Source organism: Cervus elaphus, chromosome 9 (assembly GCF_910594005.1).
Source record: "Cervus elaphus chromosome 9, mCerEla1.1, whole genome shotgun sequence".
NCBI lineage: Eukaryota > Metazoa > Chordata > Mammalia > Artiodactyla > Cervidae > Cervus > Cervus elaphus.
The window spans coordinates 90,445,826-90,457,983 of NC_057823.1; the positions used below are offsets into that span (position 1 = coordinate 90,445,826).

General features: G+C 40.3%; 1 protein-coding gene across 1 annotated transcript in view; it reads left to right on the top strand.

Moving 5' to 3' along the window:
- ADGRV1 (adhesion G protein-coupled receptor V1) overlaps positions 1-12,158 on the top strand; it is a 540,993-nt gene that overhangs the window by 475,171 nt on the left and 53,664 nt on the right. The gene's annotated exons all lie outside the window — the stretch shown is intronic.

Below are 12,158 nucleotides of genomic sequence, written 5' to 3' on the forward strand. Positions count from 1 at the left end.
CTTTTGTTAAATGGAAAAAAAGTTGCACCCTGAAATTAGCAAATGGAACAAATGAACTCATTTTTTTTTTCTTATTTTCCAAAGTGAAAAGATCTGTCTGTAGACTAAAACAAGTCTCTTGAATTTATCAAGGATTTCTCTAAACAGATCACCATCTTATAAAAAAAACAACTCTGTAGAAAAAGTATTAGGATTATAGCACACAACTGAAATATGACTCAAACCATGTTTGAGTTTGCTTTTTCTCAGACAGGTTCATTAATGAAATCATATTTAACAAGGTGGTGCCTAATCAAATCAGAATATCAATTTAGGGAGGGGAAAAATACAAAGTCGCTTAAACATTTGGAATCAGGTTGATACAAGTTGACATATAGACATCTCTCAATAGAGTTATAATTGAGTACCCAGTACCAGCTCAGTGATGCCATTACGAGGACGAGGATGACAGCCCGGCTCCTCGAGGACCTGATGATTCAGGGAGTAAGCAAACAATTCGCTGTAAGGATATATTGTGGCAGGTGCCGTGTAAACACCGTGTTATGAGAGCAGAGTGGAGGGCTTGTTTACTCCTGCCGGGCTAGTGTTTGAGCTGCGCCCCAGAGGTGAGCCACTCAGGTCAGAGGCCCTGTCTTGGTCACCTTTGAATCCCTGGGCCTAGCAGAACTAATACCAAAGTCTACACTGACAGCCGACAGATGTATTTTGTTTGGTGAACACACAATGGTACACAGAGCAGGGTTTAAAATTTTTTCTTTTTTTTTTTTTTTACTATTTGCTCAATTTAAAAATTTCACATCAAACCCTGAAGGTCTGGCTTTTCTTCAGTGGCAGTATTTGCATGGCAGCAAATTTCAAGTCCTGAGTGGACGTTGCCCTCTTTAGATGAGGCCTGTGACCTAATTATACTCGATATATTTCATTCATTTTACCTGCTCCTACTTTGTGTCACTTCTGTGTGTCAGTCGCTTAGTTGTGTCTGACTCTTTGAGACCCCTTGGACTGTGGCCCGCCAGGCTCCTCTGTCCATGGGATTCTCCAGGCAAGAATACTGGAGTGGGTTGCCATTTCCTTCTCCAGGGGATCTTCCCGACCCAGGGGTCGAACCTGGGTCTCCTGCATTGCAGGCAGATTCTTTACCATCTGAGCTATAGGGAAGTCCAATAAGTGACAAGTAGACAGAGTTGGGTATTTCAGGCAGAGAATACAGTGTTAGACCAGGCTGCAAAATGGAAACGTGGTTAGTCTTGCCTACACTGGGGAAGGTTATACAGTTAGAAAAGTTGTGGTGGGAGAGGAAACAGAAGGCTGGGTTGTCTTAATCGCTGTGTTTCCATGCTCAGAAGGGGATGATAAACTTCAGCCTTTAGGTAAAGGGAAACCATCAAAGTTGAGTTTTTTGTTTTTTAAATTTTTGGCATTTTAAAAAGTTTTGAATAGGAATGAGATGCTCATACCTACTTTTTAGAAGGATAGCTGGAAATGTTTAGGAGGGTGTTGAAAAGAGCTGCTCCAGGCGGGAAGGCTGTTGTCATCTTCCAGCCTATAATGTTTGGGAGGGCACCTGAGAAGAGAGGTAGGTGACAGCTTTGAGAATATTATAGAGATAAATATTGATGAAATTTGGTTTAGCCAATTAAATGTAAGAGTTGGGAGCTTCCCAGGTGGTGCTAGTGATAAAGAACCCACCTGCCAATGCCGGAAACGTAAAAGACCCAAGTTCGACCCTTGGGTTGGGGAGATCCTCTGAGGGCATGGCAACCCACTCCAATATTCATGCCTGGAGAACCCCATGGAGAAGGGAGCCTGTGGGCTACAGTCCACAGAGTCACAAAGAGCCGGACACGACTGAGTGACTTAGCATGCACTGTGTATTAGAGAGTCACCTAAAGATCCTGGCTCAGGTCCATGGCTGGGGACGGACTCCTTTGGTCAACATGGAAATTACATCAGGAGAGAGTCCTAGGGAATATGCAGTGGAGTTGGTAAGATTTGGGAGACTTTGGTAAAACTAACCAATGGTTTAATAAGAAGGCTAATGAAAGAGAATCAAGATATGGTAGTTGGGGATGTTTGGAAGAAAAGAAAGCTTCAGAAGAAGACCCCTAACTCTGTCCAGTGTAGCTGAGAAGTTAAATAGGATAAGAAGAATGCAGTGTGGCCTACTGCCCTAGTCCCCGAAGTGGAGTGTCCACAGAAGCACATGAAGGACTTGTTAAAACACAGACGGTAGGCCCCACACCCAGCGTTTCTGATTCAGTAGATCAGGGTGGGGTCTGAGAATCTGCATTTCTGACAGTTCTGACTGACACAGCTGACTCAGCTACTCTGGAAATCAGTTTGAGAACCGCTGGATAAAGTAAGTGTGACTGCAACTCCACCAGCCTGCTATCTGGTTGACTTCAGCTGAGTCACAGGTATTTACTCAGTTCTACTTTCTTCATCTATGAAACGAGAATAAAGACCATTCAAGATTACAGTGTGATTTAATGATTTACTGTGTGTAAAGCATACAGTACCTCATACATAAGGAACAGGTTTTTGTTTGTGTGTTTTATTCAAGACGTTTAATGGAGAAAGCAATAGCTTAGGAAGGAGGGTTGGCTGGTGCCAAGGACACTTGGGGGTTTGGTTTCCTTGTGAAAAGAACTAACGTAGAAGGCACTGAAAACCAGAGGAAAGACTCATCGCCTTGGCAAGATCACGGACAGGGCAGGGAGAGCAGAAGAGATGCGCGGTCTGTCTGAGGGAGGCGTAGACATGTTTCTTTCTCCGAGAGAAGGAAGGACAAGAGTACCCTAGAAACTATTCTGGAGCTGAAATTGTGGAAAGCTGGTGTTTGTATCCACTGCTCTCTCTTATCTCTGAAAGGCAAAAAGCAAGGACTTTTGTTGAGAGGAATGGGTTAAAAGCTTAAGGTAAAAATAGTAAAAGGTAAGGAGCAGGTTCTAGGCAGGATGTAAACAGCAGACTATGGTGAGTTGGAAGACTCACCATAGGCATGACTGTAAAGGCATGACTGTCTAGAAATTAGTGGGATTCAGGTTGCTGGTTGTAATTCAGCAGTTAATTACATAAATTAAGCCCTGAGATGAAAGTGGTAGCCATTGTAACCTCTCCAGCCACTCACACAAGGAAAAGGTTTATTGAGCTGCTCTGCAGGTGGGAGGTTTGGTAGTAAAGGAGGATTGTTGAGCGTTGAACTGTGTTTCATGAGAAGATATAAAAGGAATTGTTATGGTTTCTTTCTTTGAGGAACTGAGAACAAGCTAAGTATAAGCTATAACTGAAAATATTTCAAACGCCTGTTTAATGAGCTTCCTTCCATCTCTGTGGCACCAGGGAGGCCATGACTGTTTGTATCCCTGGTGCCTGGTATCTGGACTTTGGCACACTCCTAGTACCATTGCTGAGTCAGAGCTAAAATGAGCACCTGTGAAGAAACACTTGGAAAATATGGTTCCTCTAGGGTTTATTAGGGTTCATTTAATGTAGTAACTATCTCATGTCTTCACCTTGGGCATTTCCACGGTACATGGCTATATAGTAGTAAATATATTCCATGAAAACTTAACAGTTTTTTTTTAACTGAACTTTGTATTTTCTTATTGGCTTTTGTCAACACCTGTGACCACAGAAGTGTATTATGTATCTTACACTTGGCTTTTATATTTTGCTCAGAGGTTATTACTGCCTCACTTTTTAATCCAGATTATTATGTCGTAGGTGCTCTGAAACTGACAGATGGAGGTATATTTTTATAATATTCTTATATTTTGATATATATTATTGGATACAATTTTAAAAAGAAAACCTGATTACTTGAAATATTATCAGAAATTTGTCAATCATTTTCTCAAGATTTGGGGTTGAACTTGCAAACTTCTGTTTGAGCATTTTAAGAAAATATAGGAAATACTTTAAAGAGTGATGGATGCCAATGCAAAAGTGATATTTAAAAAGTTATTCTAAATATGTCAACTGTTATTTTTATTGTTTTTCCTTGGACTCTAAGACATTTTTTCCCCAAGAGCTTAACTTTAATTCATTTTTAAATTTTATGTGTGTGTGTTATTTACATCTTCTTGATAAAAAAAAAAAATTAAACTGTTGAGTATCAAGAGTGAGCAGAACATAGAGAATGAAGGGGGAAATGTCCTCTAAGTTTATTCCCTAGGATTTTTTTTTTTTTTTAATTCTAGGAGTTGCTTGCTAACATGTCAGCATGTTTATGGTATCTGTTTTATTTTCCAGTTCCCTATGATGTGCTTGATGTATGAATGTGAGGTGAACACATCCTGATTTTCAGGGAATAAAGCAGGGAATACACTATGAAAGACTTAAATTACGCTCACCCCCTAGGTCACTGATTATCCAAAAACCAATCATAGGGTGACAGGTCCTCTGGCCATGCCTGGGTCATGAGCAGATGCTAACAGTGGAAAGATGTGTTGCTCTCACAAAAATCACATGAAATGGAATTCCCACCAAAAGAAGAGTCTCTTGTCAATAGAATGGTAACAGGGCTAGGCAGACCAAAGTAACACATGTCCACTAAGCATATTTCTAAATTTTCTTGTTCACTGATGTAAGTTCAGACAAGGCCAAGTACAGCTGCTGTCAAACTATTAGAAAACTTAATCAGTGTGACACTGGTATATTACAAATATCCTTAGGATCCATTGTAAACCAAATGTGTCTACATTGTCCACAGAAAGTCACAAAGGACTGTGTTTAATATTTTTCTTAATCCTCTTATCCGTTAATTTGATAATTTCTATTTTTAAAAGCTAAAAGTTGAGCTTATGATTTCTTTTTATATAATTATATTTATTCTTAGTTGATTGATGATTGCTTTATGACATTGGTATGCTTTCTGTCATATATCAACTTGAATTAGCCGTAGGTATACATATGTCCCCACCCTCCTGAACATCCCTCCCACCTCCCACCCTTTCCCACCCCTCTAGGTTGTTACAGAACCCCAGTTGAGTTCCCTGAGTCATACAAAAATTCCCACTGGCTCTTTTACGTATGTTAGTGTGTATGCTTCCATGCTGCTCTCTCCATATATCTCAGCCTCTCCTTCCTCTCCTCAGCCCTCGTCCATCAGTCTGTTCTCTAGTCTCCGTCCCCACTGCTGCCGCTGCTGCTAAGTCGCTTCAGTCGTGTCCGACTCTGCGACCCCATAGACGGCAGCCCACCAGGCGTCCCCGTCCCTGGGATTCTCCAGGCAAGAACGCTGGAGTGGGTTGCCGTTTCCTTCTCCAGTGCTGCCCTGCAAATAGGTTCATCAGTACCATCTTTCTAGATCCCATATATATGCATTAATATACGATATTTCTTTTTCTCTTTCTGGCTTACTTCACTCTGTATAATATGCTCTAGGTTCATCCACCTCATTAGAACCGACTCAGATGTGTTCCTTTTTATGGATGAGTAGTATTTCATTGTATATATGTACCATAGCTTCTTTATACATCTGTCAATGGGCATCTAGGTTGCTTCCATGTCCTAGCTATTGTAAATACTGACGCAGTGAACATTGGAGTACATATATCTTTATCCATTTTGGTTTCCTCAGGGTATATGCCTAGAAGTGGTATTCCTGGGTCGTATGGTAGTTTTATTCTTAGTTTTTTAAGGAATCTCCATACCATCTTCCATAGTGGCTGTATCAATTTATATTCCCACTAGCAGTGCAAGAGGGTGACCTTTGCTCCAAACCTCTCCAGCACTTGTTGTTTGTGGATTGCTTGATGGTGGCCATTCAAACCAGTGTGAGGTGATACTTCATTGTAGTTTTGATTTGCATTCAGTTGCTCAGTCGTGTCCGACTCTTTGCGACCCCCTGGACTATACAGCCCATGGAATTCTCCAGACCAGAATACTGGAGTGGGTAGCCTTTCCCTTCTCCAGGGGATCTTCCCAACCCAGGGATCGAACCCAGGTCTCCCGCTTCGCAGGCAGACTCTTTACCAGCTGAGCCACAAGGAGAGCCCAAGAATACTGGAGTGGGTAGCTTATCCCTTCTCCAGCAGATCTTCCCAACCCAGGAATTGAACCAGGGTCTCCTGCACTGTAGGCAGATTCTTAACCAGCTGAGCTATCAGAGAAGTTTTTCTGGTAGAGCTTATCATTTCTAAGTAGAATTGTGCTAAAAGTTATAGGTGACAACTTTCTTAAAATGTTTAGTCCAAGGTATACCTGCGTTTGTGTAAACCATTACAGGAAGTAATGACTAAGTTTGATACTCCGCTGTATCACTAGTAGAACCCTATCAATCATTATACTGTTGAAACAGCTACTGTCTGAACCCCCTGCAAGTGTTCCAGAGGGCCTGCCAGCTTTCAGCTAATGCTTGGCTAGACAGAGAGCCTCCAGCAACTGCTCCAGCGCTAGTCCCACAATCTGATGGGTTGGTACCTATGCCACACTCTCAACATTGTGGGCATCACACCTAGACTAACTGTGTTCTAAAATACATTTCTATTTTTAACCTGAACCACTCAGCTTCAAACTTAAACACAGCATATATTCCAGGCTTCTCTAGGGCTGTCCCATTTACTCAGTCAAAATTTCACCGACTGATAATCTTCTTATCAGGGAATCCTGTGTAAGATAATGAGGGTAGCCAGCAGTAAAGAGGCATGAGCTTCTTGGAGATGGCGAAAAATAAGTTTTTGGAGCTGATTTGGAGCTATACGGAGAAGAACCTTTCCAAAAGCTGAAAATGCATTCTTCTTGGAATGCATAAGTTGGCAAAGGAGCAGAACTTTACATAGTATGGGGATATGACACTTCTCAGTATGTGAGTTATGAGATCACATTCTTCAGAGTCTTACTTGACTGTCTCTCTGTAACTGACTTAAACTTGTTCTTTTATGCGAGCATCTGGTCTCGAGATGTTCCCTGGCAGTTTTTGAGTCATTCCCTATTTCAGAGAAGGGAGTTACAACATGGAATTTGTAGCTAAAAATATATAGCCTGTATTCAAATTTAAGGTCAGCTGGTTAAAATCATTTTCATTCCTAGTCCCACATCTTAAACAGCTAAATGGCTAGGGAAATAAGTGCCTAGTTCTCAGAGGTGGGAACCGTTTCTCATACATTTTAGCAAAGATAATTGTTCTTTAGTGGCCACTCGAGTGCCTTGAACACATAAAGCATTTTCCTTCTACTAAAAAATAGTGTTTCTTTTTCTCCCATTTCTTTCCCTCCCTCCTTCATTCCTTCCCTCTCTTTCTGCCTTCTTTCCTCTATTCTTTTCTGGTGTGTCCCTGTGTTAATTGCTCAGTTGTGTCTGACTCTTTGAAACCCCATGGACTGCAGCCTGCCTGGCTCCTCTGTCCATGGGATTCTCTAGGCAAGAATGCTGGAGTGGGTTGCCATTCCCTTCTCCAGGGGATCTTCCCGACCCAGGAATTGAACCCAGGTCTCCTGCATTGCAGGCAGATTCTTTACCATCTGAGCCACCAGGGAAACCCCTTCCTTCCTTGCTTTCTATCTACCACTTGTTGTTTTATGTTGAATTTCAGCTTTAAAATTAAAGCCATCTTTCACAAGGAGATTTTCCCAATAAAAGTAGTCCTTGAGGTATCACAAGAAATGGAATATGTTTCCTTGCACACGAAAAGGTACAGAGTTCTTTGCAAATGGAATAGAGAAGAACATTAATAATCCTCTGTTAATTTTCTTCTCAGAATTCCTGTTTAGCATCCAGAGAGCTTCAGTGCAGGTGTCTGCTTAGATCCAGTACATATTTAGTCTTGGCTGCTTCCTTTTGAGGATAAACAGCTCTTGGGAAATGCACATTGTTAAATAATCAGTTACAGAGGACTAATTGTTTCAAGGCACTCCCTTTGCGATTGCTTTCCAACAGCCAGCAGTAATAAGAAATGTCACCATGTTTCCATTGGAGACTAGCACATGAACTATTCATGAAGAGTGGAAAAGCAGTCTTCCCAGAAAACCCTGGAATAAACATGTAGAAGCCAGGGGAGGTTGGGACTGTATCACTGATTTGTCCCAGAACCATGTCAAGTTCAGTGGAAAAAAATTAACTACACTTGTTTTGGAGAGTGAAATTCAGAAACTAATGAATGCCTCGTGTGCTCTTCAGAACATCCCAGAACATTTCTATAACTTTACAAATAAATATACAGAAGCTAAGACAAGGAGATACATTTAAATTGTCCCGATTAGGTCGTGCCACTCTGTTCAATGCTCAGTAGCATCTGGGCTGGCGAAATATTAATATCCTTGGGCTTTCATGCAATAAACTTCTTACTCCATTTGACAGTGAACGACAGCATTACCTTTTCATTAACTTGGTGATTGGCCAAGCAGGGCCCTTATGACAGACTGCAGGATTTTTACTTTTGTTTGTGCTAGGTTCTCTAAATAAAAAGTGTCAGGATCTGATCTGCTGGTGAATGTCTTCTACAAATACACGTTTAGACATGATGGGATTGAATAGACTACCTTTTGATACCTGGTTCCATCCTTGCAAAGCAGGTACCCCCATTTCTCCTGCCCCAGTCCTATCTGAGTTTTTAACTTGGTGGTTTTTTCATTTCAAAGTTTTTCCTGTGCCCTCTGACCACATTTTTTGCATTTTTAACCATGGTTTCGTGAGCTTTGTGGGCCTTTACTTTCCCTGCAAGAAGACCTAGCATGCTCTGATTCCAAAATATCAAACCTACAAGAATTAAGGTAAGCAAGACACATACCACCCCATGTTAAAAGAGTTTGGGGAGAGCGGAGCAAGCAATGAACATTTGAGCCAGTTTTTCCCCAATCATTTAGACTCTTTGCCTTGGTGTTAATTTATCATTTTTCCAGGGTCTAAAATTTTGTTTTTATCTCATGTGTTACTCAGATATTGGGGTGGGGAGAATGCATTTTATATATATATATATATTTATATATATATATATATGCATATTTTATGATAACATTCTTTCATATTAAGCTGTTAGGTGTAGTAGAAGGCGAATACGATTAAGTGTCTGCCAAACGACTTGGCGTCTCTGAGCTTTAGTTAGCTAATACTTTCCAAAGGGAGATGCTAATTTTCACCCTCAGTTTCGTCCTACATGTTATATAAATATATATATATATATATGTAAAATTTGTAAGCTACATGATGTTTTACAAAGTCCTGTAAGTGAATAAATGGACAAAAAGAAATGTTTGTCTCAGAAGCTGTATGAAATCAATGAGAGGCCAAAGAGAGGAAGTTTTGTAAACGCAGTCTTTTTTGTTCATTGAGGCTTAGTTGATTTACAGTGTTGTGTTAATTTCTGCTGAACCACAGCAAAGTGGTTCAGTTGTATTCTTTTTACATCTTCTGTTCCATCATGGTTTATCATAGAAAATTGATGCAGCTGTCAGTGCTAGACTGTTGTTGTTTATCCTTTGTATTTACGCTAGTTTGTGTCTGCTAATCCCCAACTCCTTCTCAATTCCTCCCTCACCTCCCACTCCCCCAAGCCTGTTCTCTATGTCTATCACAGCTCAGTCTTTCAATCCCCTCTTCAGCCACTGGTTCGCCCCACGAAAGGGCTCATCCCCTCATAGGTATTCCCGTCCTGCAGTCCTTTGTGATTACACTCAGTGCTTGGCTTACAACATAGATCTGTTGTCATCACTCGTCTGTTTTTAAATGTGTAGGACATGCCTCGGGTTTCAAGTAAGTAACTTATGTGGGCAGACAGGTTTATTGTGAGCCTCCAAGGATTGGTGGGGACTGTAGAAGAATCAAACAGTACAGCCTCCTCCCCAAAGCATGCAGATGAGAAAAGCAAATATTGCGTGGGCCAAACAAAAGTTTTGGCAGGTAAACTCTCATCGGTGGCAGTCATGTGCAACTCCTGTATACAAAATTCAATTTCCTTCTCTAAAGAGGGTTTAATTTTTCTTTTGGAAGCCAAGTGGAATATAGGCCAATCACCTCTTTGGTCCAGGCATTGTGGGTTTCAGGCATTGCGATGGTTAATCCACTTATGGTCTTCACCCTCTCTTGAGGCAAGCTAAAAGTTTGTTCAGGGTACCAAAGTGACTCAGCTGAAAGCCGATCATATTTCCTGGAACTCCTAGGCAGTCTCGGGACACCATTTTTTCATTCCCTGGTCCTATGAAACTGCTGGATTCTCTGCTTGGTTTTTGAGCATCTGAGCAGCTGCTTTCTGCTTAGTTTCTTAGCCTTTCAGCCAACATGCAGGCAGCTTCGGCCTTTATTATTCCGTTTTTCTCTGGAGTCTTGGCCCCTCAAGTCCTGGGTGCTTTAGTAGATTTGAACTCTATTTTTTGTCTCCCCAACCTAGTCAGACGGCGGCAAGTCCCAGGCTACAACGTTCTGTTTGGCCTCTGGGCATCTCATTTTGAATTGGAAAATTCCCTGAAGGAAAAAAAAGAAATAAACAGCAGTGAATATAGGACTCCCCGCTGAATTGGTTTTGCTTCTCTCTAGGATCTTGGTCCCTCAGATACTAGCCGTTTGGATGCCCTCCTCCTGCTGTTTTGATACTGCATTTGTTGTTTTGTTATTGTTTGTGGATCTGAAAGTGCGTTCTCCAGCTCATAGAACTGTGCTCAAAGAGAGTTCATCAGATATATAAAATAAATAAATAAACTCTACTACAGCCAGGAACAAGTCTTAAATTCATTTCACCAAATTTCTAATAAATGTTTAACATAAACAGAATTCATATTAATAAATGAAAATGTTTAAAGTCACTGCAGTTCATCACATATCTAATGGATACCTCTTAAAACATATCCACTGGGCTGGTGCTCCTGAGAACATCAATGAGGAAGCCTGAATAAGCATTAAGGTCAACTGATGAGATGTGTTTTATGTCTTGTATATCACCAGTATATGTACACACACACAAACACACACATATATATAGTATTTTAAAAAAATAAAAACTGAGTAAGGTCTTAGAATTTATAATCCATCAATTGAAAACAGATTCAAGGATGATATTCTGGCTATGGAATCACCTTATACCTATTTCACAAAATTAAGCCAATAGGACAAACAGGAAATCAACACAGAAATACAGAGGAGCAACTAAAGATTCAAGTTCCAAAAGGTTCCTGCTCTCGGAAACAGGTCTGCCTTCTCAGAATGGGGATTTTAAAAAAGCACCTGCAAAAATCCTACTGACAAAACGTTTTAATGGCATGAATTCAAATATAAACTGAAATTTAAAAAAAATATTTTAGATGGATCCAGGAAGTCCTCCTTTCTTTATCCTTCAGAATAAATCAATTCTGTGTTGCTGTTTTCCTCTGCAGATATTTTAAATAACGTTCTCTTTAGCTTAAGAGATACCATGAAATAGTGAGCTGAAAATATTTTGAAATACAGATACTATCCTACAAATTTTTAGCTTAGACAGGTTATTTAATTTTTCCAAAGTGGGAATACTCTGATTTACTTTATAAGATATCTGTGAATGTCAACCTAAAACAATATATTTTACAATTTTTAGTAATTTTTAGTACATAATAGTTGTTTGGTAACATTAACTGCCTTTCTCCTTTCCCTCACGTGACACCATGACTGCATATGAATTTAAGATTATTTTCATACAAAGGCAAACCCTGAGCTTCAGATCTTCATGGTATATCACTGAAATCAGTGAGCAGTGTTTCTGTAATTGCTGGTTATTCAGTCTTCAGAACCCTGATGTTGTCACAGGCCACATTCCTAAGTTATCATCCCAATGATCTTATCGGCTACAAGACCCTAGTATATAGATACACTATAAGTCTGATGTAAACATGCAGTCTATTAATTAGAATGTATCATTTGTTCCATAACCAACATTTTTTAAAATTTCTAATTGGAGGGGAATTGCTTTCCAATGTTGTGTTGGTTTGTGCTGTACAACGTGAATCAGCCGTAAGTGTATATACATCCCCTCCCTCTTGAGCATAACCAACATTTTAGGACAACACTTCAGACTCTGTCAGTCTTAGGAACTCTCCTCATAAAGTGGTGATGTGGTGGATTACGTGTATTTTACCTTATTGTTTGAGCCAGTTACAACTGAACACTGACCTGTTACACTGATTCAGCCTTACAACATTAACACTGAAATTTAAAAAACAGTCTCTCTAGAATGTGTTTGTGTATGTATGTGT